Raw genomic sequence first — 17,886 nt, 5'->3', positions numbered from 1 at the left:
AGAGAGAGAGAGAGAGAATTTTGATGGGACGAGAAACGCATAATGATCGCGGTAATAATGATCATAACGATAAAGGAACAAAGCATCGTGAATCGAATTGATTAAGAATGGCAACTAAGGTCCTTTAACCGTTCGCCTTTGGTGCAAACAATATTCGTGATCGGTCTGAAGACACACAATCATGCGACGGGCACACCCTGTGTGCGAAGGAAACTGCACCGAATGCGGGAGCGAACGAGAAAGAGAGAGAGAAATAGAGAAAAAGAGAGAGAGAGAGAGACAGACAGATACACACAGAAGATATAGTGACGCAGTGCACGTCCCGAAGTGCGCGTCCTTGAAATTCCAAATCGGCCCATCGTAAACGCGACGTATAAGATCTATGCAAATCAAATTGCCGAAACGCGTCTGAAGAGACTCGGCACTCGCAAATTATCGTCGCGATGATAATGTCGCTCGACATAGTTTTAAAGTCCTCTTTCTCTTTCTCTTTCTCTTTTTCTTTCTCTTACTTTGTCTTTTTCTTTTTCTTTTTCTTTTTTATCTTTTCTTTTTCTTTCTATCTCCTTTCACTTTCTTCCCATGTTTTGTTGTTGTGATTAATATTTGAGATTTTTTAGGAGGACCGAACGTCGTGTGAAAAAAAAAAGAAGAAGAAGACGGAGAAAAAATGTTACACGTCGATCTTTTCTTATCTTTATTATCGTGAGAAATTTGATCCGACGTATTTTCGACAAGGATCCTTATCCTCGTCAGAATTCGTCGTAATCACTGTCCGTCCATTAAAATAATCCGTCGTATTTTTCATTCTTTTGTCCTTTTTTTTCTTTTTTATCGTCGCAGTTGTTTTCTTTCTCGTTTCCTCTTTTTCTTTTCTTTTTTCATCGTCTCGTTTTCGATCTCTCACATCTTTGAGAATTATATAGAACAACTGTTCGCTGGAAGCAGAAGACCGTTAGCATCGTGTAGACGTAACTAACGTGTAGACGTAAACGAAGAAAAAAGTACGAAAGAGAGAGGCAGAATAAAAAATAAAAGAAATAAAAGAAGTTACATACTATACTATATTATCGTAGAATACGTAATATATCGTGTAGAACGTGTTACGCCTGCGAATCGTATCGTTATGGGAGATGCGTCCGGCCTTGCGAACTCGCTATCTCGAAGGCTTGAATAGATAAAAGAAGAAACGTCGGTAGAGGAAGAGGAAAAGAAGAAGAAGAAGGAGGAAAAGAAGGAGGAGGGGGAGGATGAGGAGGAAGTGGAGGAAGAGAAGGTGCACCTGCGCAATTTAGACGCGACATTTCCTTGAAAAAAGCATGAAATCGACTATATTACACGGACTACTCCTGACTAATCCTGATCGCTCATCTTTCAACGAATAATAAAAAAAAGAAAACGAGACAAAAGTGGATAATTCACAATCTAAAAAAAAGAAATACATATATATATATATATATATATATATATATATTTATAATATATGGATGATTATATGTAATAATTTTATATATATGTATATAGATATAATACAAATCTACGAATAATTATAATATATAATAATTACGATGTAATATATTATCATACTACGCAAACAAAAATATATCAATCTATTTAAAAAAAAAAAAACCATCGAGGACTTTGGATACACTTATTAACAAAATGATCTTAAAAGAGAGAGAGAGGGGGGAGAGAGAAAGAGAAAAAAATAATAACAATTTTTATAATCATTGTATAATCCTCTTTCGAACGATTCAACTTTGTCCTGTAATTTTTTTTCTTTCTTTTTTTTTCGTATGACGCAATCCGCAGAAAATATGTATCGAAGCGTTCAATTGTAAATAAGACAATCCTATAAATGTGTATACGTACACGTACGAAGCATGTATATATATATATGTACGTATAAACAACGGTTCTTTGAGAAATATTACATGGTAAAAAATCGAATGTAGTTGTAATCGTTCGATATAAAAAACAAAAAGAAAACGTAAAAAGAAGTCTTTACAAGTAAAACAGTTAATAATTGTAATAAGACATGCATGAACACAGCTCTCGTTAATATCATCAGAAAATAATTATTCAGAATGAGATAAAAATTGAAGCAATAAGGGAGAAAAAGAGAGAGAGAGAGAGAGAGAGAGAGAGAGAGAGAGAGAGAGAGATTGACTAAGTACATACATAAATACATATACTTATGTACTTATATACCTTTTTACCGTTAATTGATATTAAAAACATGAAAAATAAAATGAAAATACGTTTTATATCGATCATACACAAAAATAAAAAAAATATATATATATGTACATAACTCCCCTACTTTCCTCTCTTTTAAATAATGTTTTTTTCACTTTCCTTTTTTTTTACCTTTTCTCGTTTTTACTTATTTATTTTTATTTATTTAATTCTGTTATTCTCCCATTTTATTTCTCCTTCTTTTTTTGTTTTCTTTTTTAAACGACTCCGCATAGACGCGCACATAAATGCAAACGAATGCAATATCAATCGTATTTTTCTCGGTTGCTTAAAAATCTCACGTAGATACTATACGTACTTATGTATTTACGCTTACATTCGTATGCATTTAATTCATCATTGTTTTCTTTTATATAATTTTCTTTTTTACACGCATTTACGCAACAGCGCTTATAGGCATTAAATGATTGAATAATCCCTGAATTTTCTCTCTCTCTCTCTCTCTCTCTCTCTCTCTCTCTCTCTCTCTCTCTCTCTCTCTCTCTCTCTCATTTATATACGAATATCTCTTATTAGATGATGAATAAAATCGATTCCATTAATCTTATTAGAATAGATAATTAAAAAAAGAAAAAAAACATTCTTCGAACAGTCAGCTATTTATATTTATATACATACATACGTACATACATACATACATATATATATATATATATATATATATATATATATATACATACGTAAGTATTTCGTTTGAATGGGCGAGGTCGGAGCTTAACAAAGTTGCATAAAAAGTGAAGGTGACCGGCGCTGATTCACGAGGGCTGATGCCCTCGTTGTCTGGCGTTTGGTTTACGGAGGGATCGTGAGAGAGGCGAGGAGAACGAGAGAAAGAGAAGGAAAAAGACAGACAGAGAAAGATATATACATATATATATATATATATATATACATATAGAAAAAGAGAGAGAGAGAGAGAAAGAGAGAAAAAGAAAGAGAGAGAAGAACGGCCAGCGAACGGACTCTCGTTCGTCGCCCAAGTGGCGCTCGAACTCGTCTTCTCTTTGTTTTCTCATACGGCTGGCCAATTTTCGAGATTTCGACGATTAAACTGTAACCTTATAAAAGCAATCAACATAAATCATTCCTTTCTCATTCCCGCGAAATAACAATGTTTTTAGAAAAATATTTTCTGTCTACCATTGAAAAAAGGTAATCGATTGCTCCGTGTGTTCTTACATCTTTTTCTTTTTTTCTTTTTCTTTTTTTGAATAAGTTTCTTCGCCTTTTGGGAGAAAAAGAGAGGGAGAGAGGAGATGAGAAGATCGAATATTTAAAAACGACGAAAAAGGATAGAGAGAAACGTATCGAAAGATCGGATATCGATCGAGACAACAACAAGAAAAAAGTAATTATAACATAACTAATCGATTAGCTTGTTTTTTCATAATAAAGAGAGAAAAGAGAGAGAGAGAGAGAAGCAGAGACGTAAGTATCATACGATATATCACTTCCGAGTATCTCGATTATGAAATTATCTGTCTGACCTTGGCTTCGTAACATATTTGGAGAATGATCATAAGCGTAGATACGTAATACATATACACATAAACGCATACATATACGTACGTATTATACATTCGATGAAATCTAAGCTGTTAAGAAAAATTAGTAAAAAAAAAAACAGAAAAAATATAAAAAAATGAAAAAAAGAGAGACAGCCGAAAAGAAAGAAAGTAGAAGGTGAAATAAGAAAATAAAAAAGAATCTAAGAAGAAAAGTATAAAAAAGGAGAAGAAAATGATAAAAAGAGAGATAAAAAGGGAGAAGAAATAATCGAGGATGAGGTCGCAATATAAACGAAACGCTCGGCGTCGTCGCGCGACGCAATCTAATTGTACGCGTGCCCCGTTCGCGTCGTGCGTTGCCTATCCCTACTCTTGAACACGACGGTGACGAGGATCACGACGTTAGCCGATGCGATGTGATGCGATGCGATGCGATGCGATGCGATGCAACGGCACCAACAACCACGACAACGACAACGACAACGATAACGACGAAGACGACGAAAACGAGACAACGACGAAGACAACGTGGTGTTACTGCTGCTGTTACTGCTGCTGCTATTTGGTGGCTGGTAATGGGTGGGGATTCGATGGAGGGGCAGGTGTTAAGGGGTGTGGTGAGGTGGTTGAGCGTACGAGGGTGTTAGCGACGGGGGTGGGTGGGTTGGTGGGTGTTTCGGTGGGAGGGAGAGGTGGTAAAAGGGAAGGGGAAGAGGTAGAGGGAAAGAAGAAAAGAGTCTCTCTCTCTCTCTCTCTCTCTCTGACGTAGGACGGGATTGATAGAGAAGAGCGACGAAGGAAAAGTGGTGGAGGTAGCGTATAAACCGGGCATAAACTTTCCCCCACCTTGGAACGTGGTCCTTCCTTCTCATCACCCCGCCATCCTCCCTCCTTCGTCAGCGTATAGCCCATCCTCCCTTCTCCCATCTCCTCTCCTACCATTCCCCACCATCTCAACATCGCCTCCACCAACATTGCCACGTATAAACGCTTACTAACTTAAAAGACGCATGTATATAGAGAATAGAAACGGCAAAAGCGAGGGTCCCCTCGTTCACGGTAAGGAGATATATACGTGCGCACAACGCACACACACTTATACGTACAAACGTATCTCTAACAGAGAGTAGAACGTTTAGTGTGCGAGATAGAAAGAGAGAGAAGTGGCAGCACGAGTAGAGTGCGCGCGTAACCCAGCGCACCGTCAGCCTTCTCGCATCGAACTCGAAGCCAGACGACGCGACATTGAGGGCCAAGTCGGCGGGTCTCACGCAGCGCGCACTCAGTTTGCAGTCTGGTAGCGGAGCGAGCAGACGTCTGTTCGAACGTCTCACAAACGCGCTCTGACAAAACGTATTTCTCTTTCGGAAAGGAATTCTCTCGTAGTCGTGTATATAAGTAGTTACTCTACTCCTCATTCACGCAGAGAGAAAGAGACAGTCTAGACTCTACCGAGTTTCGAAGCAGAGTTCAAGTTCACTGTTTGAGAAGATTTTCGTCTGATCGTGTGATCGTGATATATAGATATATATTTTTCTCTCTCGAGATTTCGATCTCGATTTTTTTTTTAATATACATATATGTACGTATGTATGGATATATCTATATAGATATATATGTGTGTATATAAATATCGTGCAGGACAGCAGCCATCAGTGACTCGAACATTTCTTTCGGCCGATCGAGAACGAAAGGATTAATTTTCTATCGGCATTTATCGAAAGTGGTGGACCATATATTCTTTCTTTCCTTTTTCTTTCTGTTCTTCTGTTTCCTCGCTCGTACACGAAACGCGTACTTAACCGAGACGTTCGTTTGTGGTGCGGAATTGAACGATAAAGAAGAGAGAACCGAAGGATTCAACGGGAAGAAAATCGAGCAATAATTCCACGTTATGCCGACAGTGACTTAGAAATATTCTACAGGAACATTGGTTATCGTGTCGTTCGCGAACTTTTTCAAAAACGGAAAAAGAAATCTATAGGACAAGAAAACTCGTGTGCGTGCATTCGTCGCGCGCGTATAATAAAACTTTGATCGTTCGATCGATCGCATAACCGAATTAAATCGGACAATCTTGAAAAAAATAATCTTTAGTTTTTGTTCATCGTTCTCGTTGTTGTTTATTATCACTATTCTTATTTTTTATTATTATTACAATCATTATTACTACAACTACTATCGTCACTACCATCAACCATCGCTATTATTCGTACGAACGCTTGACGCATATAGAAGCAAAGTGCATCGACCGTTGGACGTGCGATCGTATCCGAAAGAATCTTTCAAAATTGGTGAGTACTTTCTACATCCATTATATGAAATACCCTTTTAATCATATTCTTCGTATTTATTTCTCCGCCCCCACACCCACACCCACCCCACGTCCGCCCGTATTATTTCGTTGCACATTTTTCAAACGATCTTGTTATTTCTTTTTTTTTCGTCGATGAAAAAGAAAAGAAAAATAAAAAAAAAAAAGAGAGAGAGAAAAGATGGTAAAGAACCGATGAACTCTGAAACGCGGTAAACAACGAGATCGAAACGAGACGTTCGATCGATACGTCGACGAGACGACGTCCCTCCCGTCCGTTCCATTTTCGCGAAGTTCGCGTCTATATGATATCCCTCGATCCATCGAATAGAGAAAGAGAGAGAGAAAGATCGTATGTCGTGTTCGATCGTTTTTCACGCGAAAAACGCGCGTCTACGTGCGGTTAGCTAACGGAGTTTAAGATATCGCGCCGTCTTACACGTGTCCCTGACACGTCGGTAGTGCTCGCTTACGGATATGTGATTTCTCTGTGTGTATATATATATATGTGTGTTTGTGTGTTTGTTCGTGAACGCATACGTCGTATCGATCTCGATTACTTCGATTTTTTCGGATGACGGAGAAAGAATTAGAAAAGAAAAAGATAAATAAAAAGTGGTGGTCACGCTAGCAAAATCGAAGAATCATTATCGCACGAGATCATAATCGAACGGCAACGGAATTTTGTCTATAGTTAAAAAAAGAAAAAAAAAAGAATACAAAATAATTTCATTTCAATGCTTATACGTTACTGTATATGTATCTAAATATATGTAACTACCATAAGTTCTATAACTTACATTCGTTTCGTTTCGTTTCTCTCTCTCTCTTTCTCTCTTATGATAAAGATGACACGTCATATCGATCCGACGTTCGATCCCTAACGTCGTCCAGAGACCTTCGAAATATACGTGAATGACGCAACCAACGCTCTCGCTCCAATTCGTTGGCACAATAAACCATGCATGTTCATTGTTCCTCTCTCTCTCTCTCTCTCTCTTTCTTTATCTATCTATCTATCTATCTATTTATCTATCTATTTATCTCTAACGCTTCGTTGTCGATTCATCAGCACCCGATGCATATCTTATCTTCTTGTCTCCTATCTTCGGTGACTGTACACTTTCCAAATAAATACTCTTGTTTACCAAGTCGAAATTTTACTATATTCACTCGTGACGAAGAGAGAGATGATGATGTTTGTAAAGAATCGATTGAAAATAAAAGGAAAAATATATTCAGACTTTCTTCTTATTATTTCTTATTATTTCGTTTATTCTTTCTCTCTCTTTCTCTCTCGAAACGCGTGCATTCGCCCGAGGAGAGGAGAGTCTCGTGCAACGGTCCGCTCGTTGCGTCATATTCTCGACGGTTCAACGAGGATGCACGTTCATCGTCTCTTTAAATAGTTCCCAACGGTAAGAACTCGCCTCGAGATATACCGGGTGAACGATTTTACTATATCTTAGAAAAATATGGCATATAGATACATAGAGAGAGAGAGAGAGAGAGAGAGAGATAAAGAGTAATTAAATTTAAAAAGAATTAATTGAATTCATATGAAATATTGATCGTTCTTATTTTTCTCTTTGCTCTTTTTCATTCTTTCCTTTTTCCCTACTCCATTTCTTTCCTTTTTCTAATTAATTAATTATACTTCCCACTTTGTTACTTCCTCACTTTCCCATTCGTATTATTTTCGATAAATTTGACAATCGCATTTAAATGTGAATATCAGATTAGAATAATTATCAGAAACGAGACGGGAAAAATAGAACAATTTTGAAAGATCAAAGTATTATAATCGAATCGTATGCCATAATTATTATTAGATAGACGAACGATTACTAGGACGAAAATAGATCGTTTTAGATAATAATAAAAACGATCGATCGAACTGTCGACTCTTTTTGCACCGTGTCGACTGTACGTGTAAGACGGAAAAAGAAAAATGAGAAAGAGAGACAGAGACAAAGACAGACACAGAGAAAAAGAGAGATAGAGAGAGGGACGAATATAGCAAGAGAAGAACTATCTTAGATAGTGATCCATCGAAACGGTAACCTCAACCTCTCTTCTACTTCTATTTTCTAGTCTTGAGACTAGCTCTCTGATCGATCTCTCTCTCTCTCTCTCTCTCTCTCTCTCTCTCTCTCTCTCTCTCTCTCCTCTCTATCTCCGTCTCTCCTCCTCACTCCGTTAATTGTAAGCAGCTCGACGGGCCGCTGCTCTATTGCGGCACGCTCAACAAAGTGGGCCACGGCCTAATTTGCAGAACTCCTCTCAACCTCGGTGAAGCGTAAGCCGAGCGAGCACGATAAAACTCACGGGCTCTCCTTGATCGAAGGGCACGCACGTGTGTCAAGAGCGAATGTCCTATCTATTTATCGTTCAAAGAAAAAAAAAAGAGAGAGAGAGAATCGTTCGATACGTTTTTATACTCCTCATATATATGAGAGCCATCTGACACTTACATACATGTATATATATTTATATATATATATATATATATATATATATATATATATATATTTAATCTTTTTAAATTTCGTATCAATTGTTAAAAAAAAAAAACGAGAGAGAAAAAAGAACATTCTTTTCTATTATTTATAGATTGTATTGATAGTTCAGGCTAAAAAAAGAAAAAAGAAAAAATATATATATATATATACATATCAGATAAATTTGATCGTATCTATGGACTGAAATAAATAGAAAAAAAAGAAAACGAAAAACTGCTGAAACTTTGGAATAAAAAAATTATCAATATTTCAAGTGAAATCTTAATCATCGGTTTGAAGAAATCGCTTAATCAGCTATATGAAATCGAGTTACATTTAAATAGTCACTTTTGAATATAACGTAATATTCTTTCCCAATTGGTCATTGGAGAGGGAAAGGGTAAAGAGTGGAAAGAACAATAACGTTTTGCAATAAAGGAAGAGAATAAACTTTGTCGAACGTTTTCGAGCGCATCTTATTATTATTTAACGATCGACGATAGCTCAGTTATCGCGGGAGATCTATGATCGCTCGTTATTACGAATCGGGATTAACGATATCTCTCTTTCTTTCTTTCTCTCGAGGGAAGATACACGGAAGTATTATAGATTGTTACACGGTACTAATTCTTCTTCGAGGTTCACGATTTCTACTAGATCATAGATGTTTTCTATATATCTTATTTGTATTAGTACGGCTATTACAAATACTATATATATATAGGGTGTGCGTGCGTTTGATTTCAATCGATCCATACGAACATCATTAATATTACCTACCAATGTAAAAGTCCATTTGCGTGTTAAAACATTATTCGATCTTACATTAGATAAAAATCGATACTTTCTCCATAAACATACACATATACTTTCTATATATATATATATATATATATATATATATATTTCTTTCTCTCTCTCTCTCTCTCTTTTTGTCTCTCTTTCTCTCTTCTTTCCTCAATAATTTAATCCGTTAAACGAGAAATCGTTGAATTAACTCGTCACGCAAATCTCGTAGCTTATCTCGTGATAAACGAATAAATAAATTATTAAATTCTCTCTCTTCCTCGAAGATATCATTATATCTTATGATATATTCAATTTTATAAAAGCTTCCTTTATCTTTTATCTTCCGTTAGAATTTAATTCGTTGATTTATTAAAAAGAAATATATATACATACATATAATATATATTTTCCAATCGCGTTTTTCACCGAAACGTTATTTTCATCGATCCGAACGAAAATCTTTCGAATGTTAACGAATATCTTTGAATTATTAAATATACAATTTCGTCGAATAAACTCGTTCAAAGATTTTCGTGGGATAAGGTTGAATCGATTGAAATGAGTCACCCGTTATATGAAATACGAACTACCTCTACCATCTTATAGATTCTCTTTCGTATGAGATATCGCGGATTACACGTTACGTCATCGTCCATCCGTTCATCGATCACACACGTACACACACACACACACACACGCGTACACCACAGTTCGTAGAAAGAAAGAAAAAGAAAAAAAGAAAAAAAAAATGCTCGCTCAAAAAATCCTTATCTCGAATCTATAAACAGCTCTCGACGACGCTCGATTAACGCGCGCGTTCTCCTTTACACCTTTCGCGATTCATTGTCCCCGTTATGTAACCCCATTTCGAGGTCCCAAATCTTCGAGTATGGATCATTCGAGATTGGATCATTACATCGAGATATCGATAAATTTCAAGCTTCGAGAAACTTATAAAATTCTCGCATTATTTTTCAAAATGTATTCTTACATGTATTGACATTTCTGTTGATATATATAATAACGTCATTATCAATTATCACTTATCAATCATCAATTATCATCGTTACAATCGTATTTGCTATGGCGTCTATTATCATCAACGTCGACGATCGGATCTATAATCAACCAGATATACTTTTTTTCTAATCAAATTGTATCAATCGACGAATAAAGAAACAGAAAGAAAAAGAAAAAAAGAAAGAAAGAGAGAGAGAGAGAGAGAATAAAAATAATGGACCTTCCTCTTTTTCTTTTAATCTTCCACTTTTCAATCTTATTTTTATTCCCATAATGGAACTATACGAGTACGATCGCGTAGCCGCATTTTATTGATCGCATTAGCAAATATCATGGCACTCCGTTGTTCGCGATGACCTTTTCACGTTGGTCGTGTTATGCAACGAAGGTGAATGGTCGAGCATAACAGCTTGCACGTGTCGAAGTCACGTGGCGAGCGCGGACTAGCAGCAGCAATAGCAACGGCAACTGCAAGCAACAACAGCAGCACTAGCCAGTAACACAAACTCTAACGCTGGCGTATATACATACACACACAGAAAAAGAGAGAGAGAGAGAGACAGAAAAACAGACAGAGATATAGAGACATAGACGAGAGAGACAGAAAACAAGGGGAGCGCGCGAATTGCGCGACCATACTGCATAGAGTAGTATGCTACTTGCACCAGACTTGCATCACATTAGAATCACGGTGTTGTGTTGTTCATCGTCGTTATCATATCGTCGTCATCGTTGTCATCGTGTTTGTTATTATTCTTTCTTACTTCGGTTCGTTTGGAAAATAAATTATTTTCTTTTCTCTATACTCTTCGAAATGTAAATAAAGGAAAATGCAATAATTTCTCTTACGTATTATCGAACTAACTGCATGTAAAGATCTGCATTCGTATATTTCTGTTTACGTTTCCTCTCTCTTTCTTTCTCTCTCTTTCTCTCTATGTGTGGCTGTGTGTTTACGTTCGTTCGTTTTCTCTCTCTCTCTCTCTCTCTCTCTCTCTCTCTCTCTCTTTCTCTCTCTTTCTCTCTCTTGACTGAGATTGTAGATTGCAAAGAGTGTGTGCGAATAGAGAACCTTGGCTGTCCCTGAAGTCTTTCTCACGTGCGCGTCCTCTTACGTAACGTGGAGCGTGCATGCTTTCGCGCATCACTTTTCACGTTATCTCGTCTCACGTGTCATTCTCGGCCACGCCGAAACCACACAAACACATATAAACACACACACACACACGCATACACGTACGTATACGATAAATCGTGTCACATGTAAAAGCCCACCCCAAAATCTTGTAAACTTTTCAATGACGTTGACTCCTCCTTCCGATCGCATAATAAAATATGTAAAGTTTTCTAATGTCATTTATTTCATGGTGACGTGTTCACCGAAGTATTTATAATATGTGATATGTGTGTGTGTGTGTATATATATATGTAACTTGATACAAAGTATGAGCCGCGAGTTTTGATTATTTAACTTTTTTTTCCTCTCCTTTTTTCTTTTCCTCTTTTTTTCTCTCTCGTTCAAAAGTGATTACCGACATAAAACGAATATATCTAATGTGTTTTAAATCATTTCGTAAATACAATATCTTACTTGTACATTATATCGGATATAAATAAGAAATATTCTAAATAAGAAATATTAAATGTAAATTAAATTAAATTTTATATGAAATAACAAGTATAAATAAAAAAATATTATTATCGCGTTGATAAATCGTTATGTAGATAATCGTCGAATAATCGATATGTTGAACATTTAACGATATTCAAGATTTTCTCTTTATTTTTTTTGTATTACGAAAAAATATAAAACGTATACGTACATACGTATTATACACACACACACATATGTATATATATCGAAATTACTAAATCCTAATCTTTATTTCTCTTAAATATCTCGTCTTATTCCGAATGCTCGTTACGATCTAATCGGATGCCGCGTGACATAGGTATTATGTAACGTCAAAAGCACGCGTAACATACAAACATGGGAGAAATTCTAAACACGCCTCTTTCCCTTTGCCGCACTCTTTCCTTTTTAACCCTATCTGTCTCCACTCATCTCTCTCTCTCTCTTCCTCTCTCTCTCTTTTTCTCTCTCTCTTTTTCTCTCTCACTCTCTTGTACGCGTTTGCACATGCTAGAATGCGGGCCGCGTTTATCCGGGTTCGTCTCTCTTCTTTTTCTTATCATCTCGTTACGGATGCGCGACCGTTACGCGTCCCATTACCCTAAAATACTATAACAGAATCTTCGTGTATGTGCGTATGTATTTGCATGGATTAAATTTCTCGGTAAAAATAAATTTCTTTTACCTAATCGTTCCACTGTATCATTTTATCCGTATAACGTTATCTTTCTAACCATTAACCCTAATTAACACCTGTTAACCCTTTGAACCGTACATTTTGCACGTATCAAATTTTCAACGATTTCCTATAATACGAGTATATAGGTCGATTTAAATTTCATTCGATTCACATGTAAAATGTTAATCGTTCATTTACAGTCTAATATTATTTAATCGTTCTCTCGTTTACGCATACATACGTACATAAATATATACGTATACACGTAGAAACATAATTCGCGGTTTTTAAGACCTTTTAAAAGTTCTTTTAGTAACCCGTTGTAAAAACTCGCTACTCGAAAGATTAATCGATATTCGTCGACGATTCAAAATTCTCTAACGATTATTGAAAAACAAGATATATATACATTATCTTCTTGATCTATCCATCTCTCTAATAACATTCTTTATTGAAAATTATACAAATGAATTGACGTTCGAAGGATCATTGACCATCTACTCAAAAAAAAAAAGAAAAAAAATGAGAGATAAAGATGAAAGAAATTCCAATAAATTTCATCATTACCATTCGATTTCATGATTTTATTAACGAATTCAACGATTGCTATTCTCATTAATTTCCTTATAACTTAATATTAAAAAAAAAAAAACGAGAGAAAAAATATTCGTAGGAATGTTTTCCCTTCATCGTTAGAGATTCAAGTACGTCGAACTTGGACGACGTACGGTATACAATATGTATAGTTAGAATACGTATATACCTATGTAAAGGTATGTGCACAATGCCAGTTGCTCGATGGTCGTGGTACGTTACGATTGCGGTCAGTATTCACGTAACAGAGCAAGAGCATTGATACCGTTATCGGAGCGACGCAGGCGTTTCGAACCGGTCTCCGATTTCGTTTCCCGCTTATTATGCAATCGGTACGCGATGGCGTGTTGAATGTCCGAAAAAAAAGCGAAGAAAGGATTTAGAAAAGAAAAAAGAAAGAAATAACGCGACAAAATTCTTTAAAAACAAAAAAAAAAAAAGAGAACAAAAATCGGATTGTCGTCATTCTTTCATAGTAACACAGAAACGTGTTAGTTACATATAAGTGTAGTGTATTATAGAGTCGTAAGCGAATTTCGTGATAAACGGTAGTCACGGTTACGATGATTAATCATTTTCTTTCTCTTTTTTTTTCTTTTTTTGAAAAAAAAGTGGAAGAGGAAAAACAAGAAAATGAAAAAAAAAATCACTCGCGTTTTCACGTAGACCGCAAACAGATCTTCCGACCAAACCAAATGTTCTTCGTTATGCTCGGAAAATGATACTAAAATTCCGCGAAAGTCACGAAGATATATAACGTGTTTCTCGTTTATCCATTATTAAGACCTCCTCTTCCATGAAAATCTCGTAATGAGAGAAAAAAAGAGAGAGAGAGAGAGAAGCAAATAGGAATGAGTACGTGTTCAAAAGTAGCACGATACCTTCTCGTACAAGTGAGATAAAAGATTAACAATGATTACGTACATTCCACGAAATGATACTGTAACTATCGGTATCCGTTAAAACACTGAGTGAATCACTGGGATGACGACGAAAAGAAGGTCGATCATGTTTCGTTGGTATCCTTTTTTAAAAGCCTAAAAAGTAAAGACAAAAAAGAAAAGACAAAATTACGAGCGAAGGTTATATTCAACGTTTCGTGAATTTTTTAACGAACGAACGAACTTAAAACGAATCTTGTCTTTTCACGAATTAATCGAAACAATGTCTTTCCTCTTTATTCGTCTTTATAAAAATCATCTTGTATTTGAACTCTTTCTTTTTGTTTTCTAATTTGTCTTCATCCTATCGAAGAAATTGTTAGGTGATTAACGATATAACAACGATCTCGTCTCAGATTTTTAGTTTTGAGAAAAATTCAGAAAAAGAGGGAAAAGAGAAGAAAGAAAAAGAAAAAGAAATAAATAGTAAAGGTAAATCGTAAATCTTCGTATATTGTATATATCCGGTAAGATTAAAGGAAATGAAAAAGCGAGATAGAGACAAAGAGAGAGAGAGAGAGAGAGAAGGGTGAAGCATGATTGCACGTTGCCACGTGCGTCTCTCGGCAAAGGATTGCGCAATCGTAAAATGGAGCACGTGCGCGTGACAGCAAGACTCGTGTCGTTCTTTCGACTTCCTTCTTCGAAAAATGACAATTCGGATCAATGATAAGGAACGTGTTCCTTTTTTGTCTTTTTCTCTCTGTTATATTCTCTTTTCTTTCTCTTTCTTCCATTCTCCCTTTCCTATTTTCAACTCATAACATAAATCTCATTTGTTACACCATTTTATCAGATTTTATCAGGATCGATGAATTTTCATTCGGAAGGAAAGTGAGATCACTTTTCTTGTTTTTCCTTTTTTTTTTAGAGGATACTAATTTTTTATATATATATATATATTTTTTTTTTTCTTATAAATATCATACGCATTGATACATACATACATGTGTATTTCGAAAGTAAAAACTCGATCGCTCGTACTCATGTATAATATCAATCGAAATTTATAATACTTTACAAATTAAAGGTATTAACAAACGAAAGAAAAAGAAAAAGAATCCGTGATCTTTTTAAAAACGTTTACGTTTAATTCGTATTATATTAGACAAAGAAAATAAACAGAGTTTCGAAATATTACTAAAGCTTTAGATCGAACGTTCGAATTTTTCGATTCGTCGAGTTACATGATTTTTAATTCCATTTACAAGAGATATCGATGTGTCGTTGAAAATTAATCGAACCTTTTAAATAGAACAAGGCAACATTATATGCATACATAGAGAGAAATCGTTATCTTTCTCTCTCTGCTTCTCTTATATCTCCAAATACGTAGGTATATCTATGTATATATATATATATATGTATATATATAGTACGTATATACATACATAGAGCCGCTATTATCGTTAGTAATTTTATTGTTATCACCTCGACCACGGGACTCACGTTTAATCTCACGACGTGTAATACGAATTTTATTTTATTTATTTTACCTTACGACGTTCTTGATTCTTATCGAGAAACTTTTTTCTCTTTTTTTTTTCTTTCTTCCTTTTTTCTTTTTTCTTTCTTTTTCTTTTTGTTCAGCCTCGTAGCTTTAAATTATCCGTCGTTATAATCGATCTTTCGTTTTTCAAAATAATTTAACAGATATACACATATAGTATTGTACATAAAGAGAGAGAAAAAAGATGTGTGTGCGAGAGAGAGAGAGAGAAAGAGATAAGTTAGAATTACGTAACCCTTTTACGTTACGGAGTCATTGTACACATACATCTTGCGTAGGTCGTACATAACATGAGAGAAAAAGAGAGACAGAGAGACAAAGAGACACTGAACGTACGACTATGTGTTTTACGACAAAAAGTCTAGCTTCGAAAATGTCTGCTAAACGATTTCCAATATTATTTAATTGCATATACATATATATATACATATATATATCTTACACACTTTTAATCGAGTTCAAATGAAGAGTTCCTAGAATAATAGAGAGACATTGTCTCGTCTAATCAATCATAACAAATTAGATAATTAATGATAAAACTATATATATATATATATATATATATATATATATATATAATTATAGTTATAGTTATCAAGTATATTTTCAAAAGAAAGATATCGATTTCGAATTTCGCACTCTCTCATTTCTTTTCATTTGTTTTGACAAATTTGTTTCCCTGGTTACTCCATTTTTGTTTGTTTGTTTGTTCCTTTTGCTTATCTCACTTTTATCCCGAAAGAAAATAATCTCTAATTTCAAAAAATACAAATCGATCAGTCTAAATATACAGAGAGTTAGAGAGAGAGATAGAGATAGAGATAGAGAGAGAAAGAAATATGTGTATCGATAAAACGTGAGTGAGATAGCTCTAACGAATACGTCACGCGACGGCTTTAACTGCGGCAACGTGTTTCCGCATGCGTCACGCAATGGGCCGCGTGAAAAACGCCTGGACATACCCTGAACGTGTCGCTTTGAAGAAAAAACAAAAAAAATAAGGCTTGTACAAGGATCGATGAAAATTATTTATTATCGTTGACCAATTATGCTAACGCGTAATCTTTCTTCTCTTCTCTTCTCTTTAATTTTCTATTTTCTATTTTCTATTTTTATTTTTATTAGAGTCAAAGTCCGCGAAATTTCCAAGTTCGCAATAGTGATATTGCGGAATACTTTTGGTAGCCGAGGTCCGTCAGTTCAACTACTTCACCAACCACTCTGTTATGTCACCGATGAGTTTTGTTCTTAATTTGGAGCGTGACATAATCCGAAAGAGTAGCGAAGAAGTCATCTTCTCTTATTCTTTCTCGTTCCTTCGTATTCGGACGATCATCGTTCGACCAAATTTTTCTTTACTAAAGGAAACTTTATGTCTAATTTGTTTTAATATCATTTCTATTTAATTTTCTTTTCTTCTAATATATCTTCCTCTTTTAATTTATACACACACACACATATATATATATATAAAATGAAGTAATATAATTTAGTTGAATTAGATAAATCAGAAATATAACTAATTTAGAGGAAAATGATATATTTATGTATTAGATTTATATATCTAAGATATCTTTTTGATATCTAAAGAAAATCGTTCGTCTTACGTCGCTCAAAGAGATACCAAAAAAAAGAAGAAAAAAGAAAAACGAAAACGTTCTCTTCTAATCTCAATGTTGAAATGGGTTAAGAAGGGATTACTAGCGAACATCAACGGTGTGCGCTATCGCACGATGCACGTTGCCTAATACTGACGTTCGCAATGATCACGATAAACGACGTCGTTCCGCGAAACGAGGGCGTGTTTCTCGCGCGTTCGACGAATCACTTCTACGTACACTTACACTCGGCCGTTTATTTCGAAGAGTCATGTAAATGGAACTACTCATACAAAATTACAATTAATAGTACCTATATATGTACATAATACATATGTCCATTCATTCTCATCTATAGACAAAAGTATTTATCGTAATTAAATGTAAGAATACAAATCCCAATTTTTAAGTATACAAAAGAAAAAAAAAAAGAAAAAAGATGCCTAAGAAATTATATTATGAAATCGTAAGATTATTAAAGTTTATCGTTAGATTAGAGTTAGAGAAGGAGACAATAAAATAACAACAACAAAAATTAAA

The 17,886-nt window shown here is 35.1% G+C and overlaps 2 protein-coding genes across 3 annotated transcripts in view; one reads left to right on the top strand and one right to left on the bottom strand.

Moving 5' to 3' along the window:
• Positions 1-17,886, bottom strand: part of LOC127069667 (caveolin-3-like) — a 227,283-nt gene that overhangs the window by 202,903 nt on the left and 6,494 nt on the right. The window lies entirely within an intron of this gene.
• The window catches only part of LOC127069662 (histone-lysine N-methyltransferase 2D-like), a 28,750-nt gene continuing 15,748 nt past the window's right edge, over positions 4,885-17,886 (top strand). The window contains exon 1 of one of the 2 annotated variants that reach the window (XM_051006898.1): positions 4,885-6,061. The gene's annotated coding sequence lies outside the window, so the exon portion shown is untranslated. The remainder of the gene's footprint in view (positions 6,062-17,886) is intronic. The other variant, XM_051006897.1, reaches the window with a different exon arrangement.

Source organism: Vespula vulgaris, chromosome 16 (assembly GCF_905475345.1).
Source record: "Vespula vulgaris chromosome 16, iyVesVulg1.1, whole genome shotgun sequence".
Classification (NCBI taxonomy): domain Eukaryota; kingdom Metazoa; phylum Arthropoda; class Insecta; order Hymenoptera; family Vespidae; genus Vespula; species Vespula vulgaris.
This window is presented reverse-complemented; position numbering and strand designations above follow the sequence as displayed.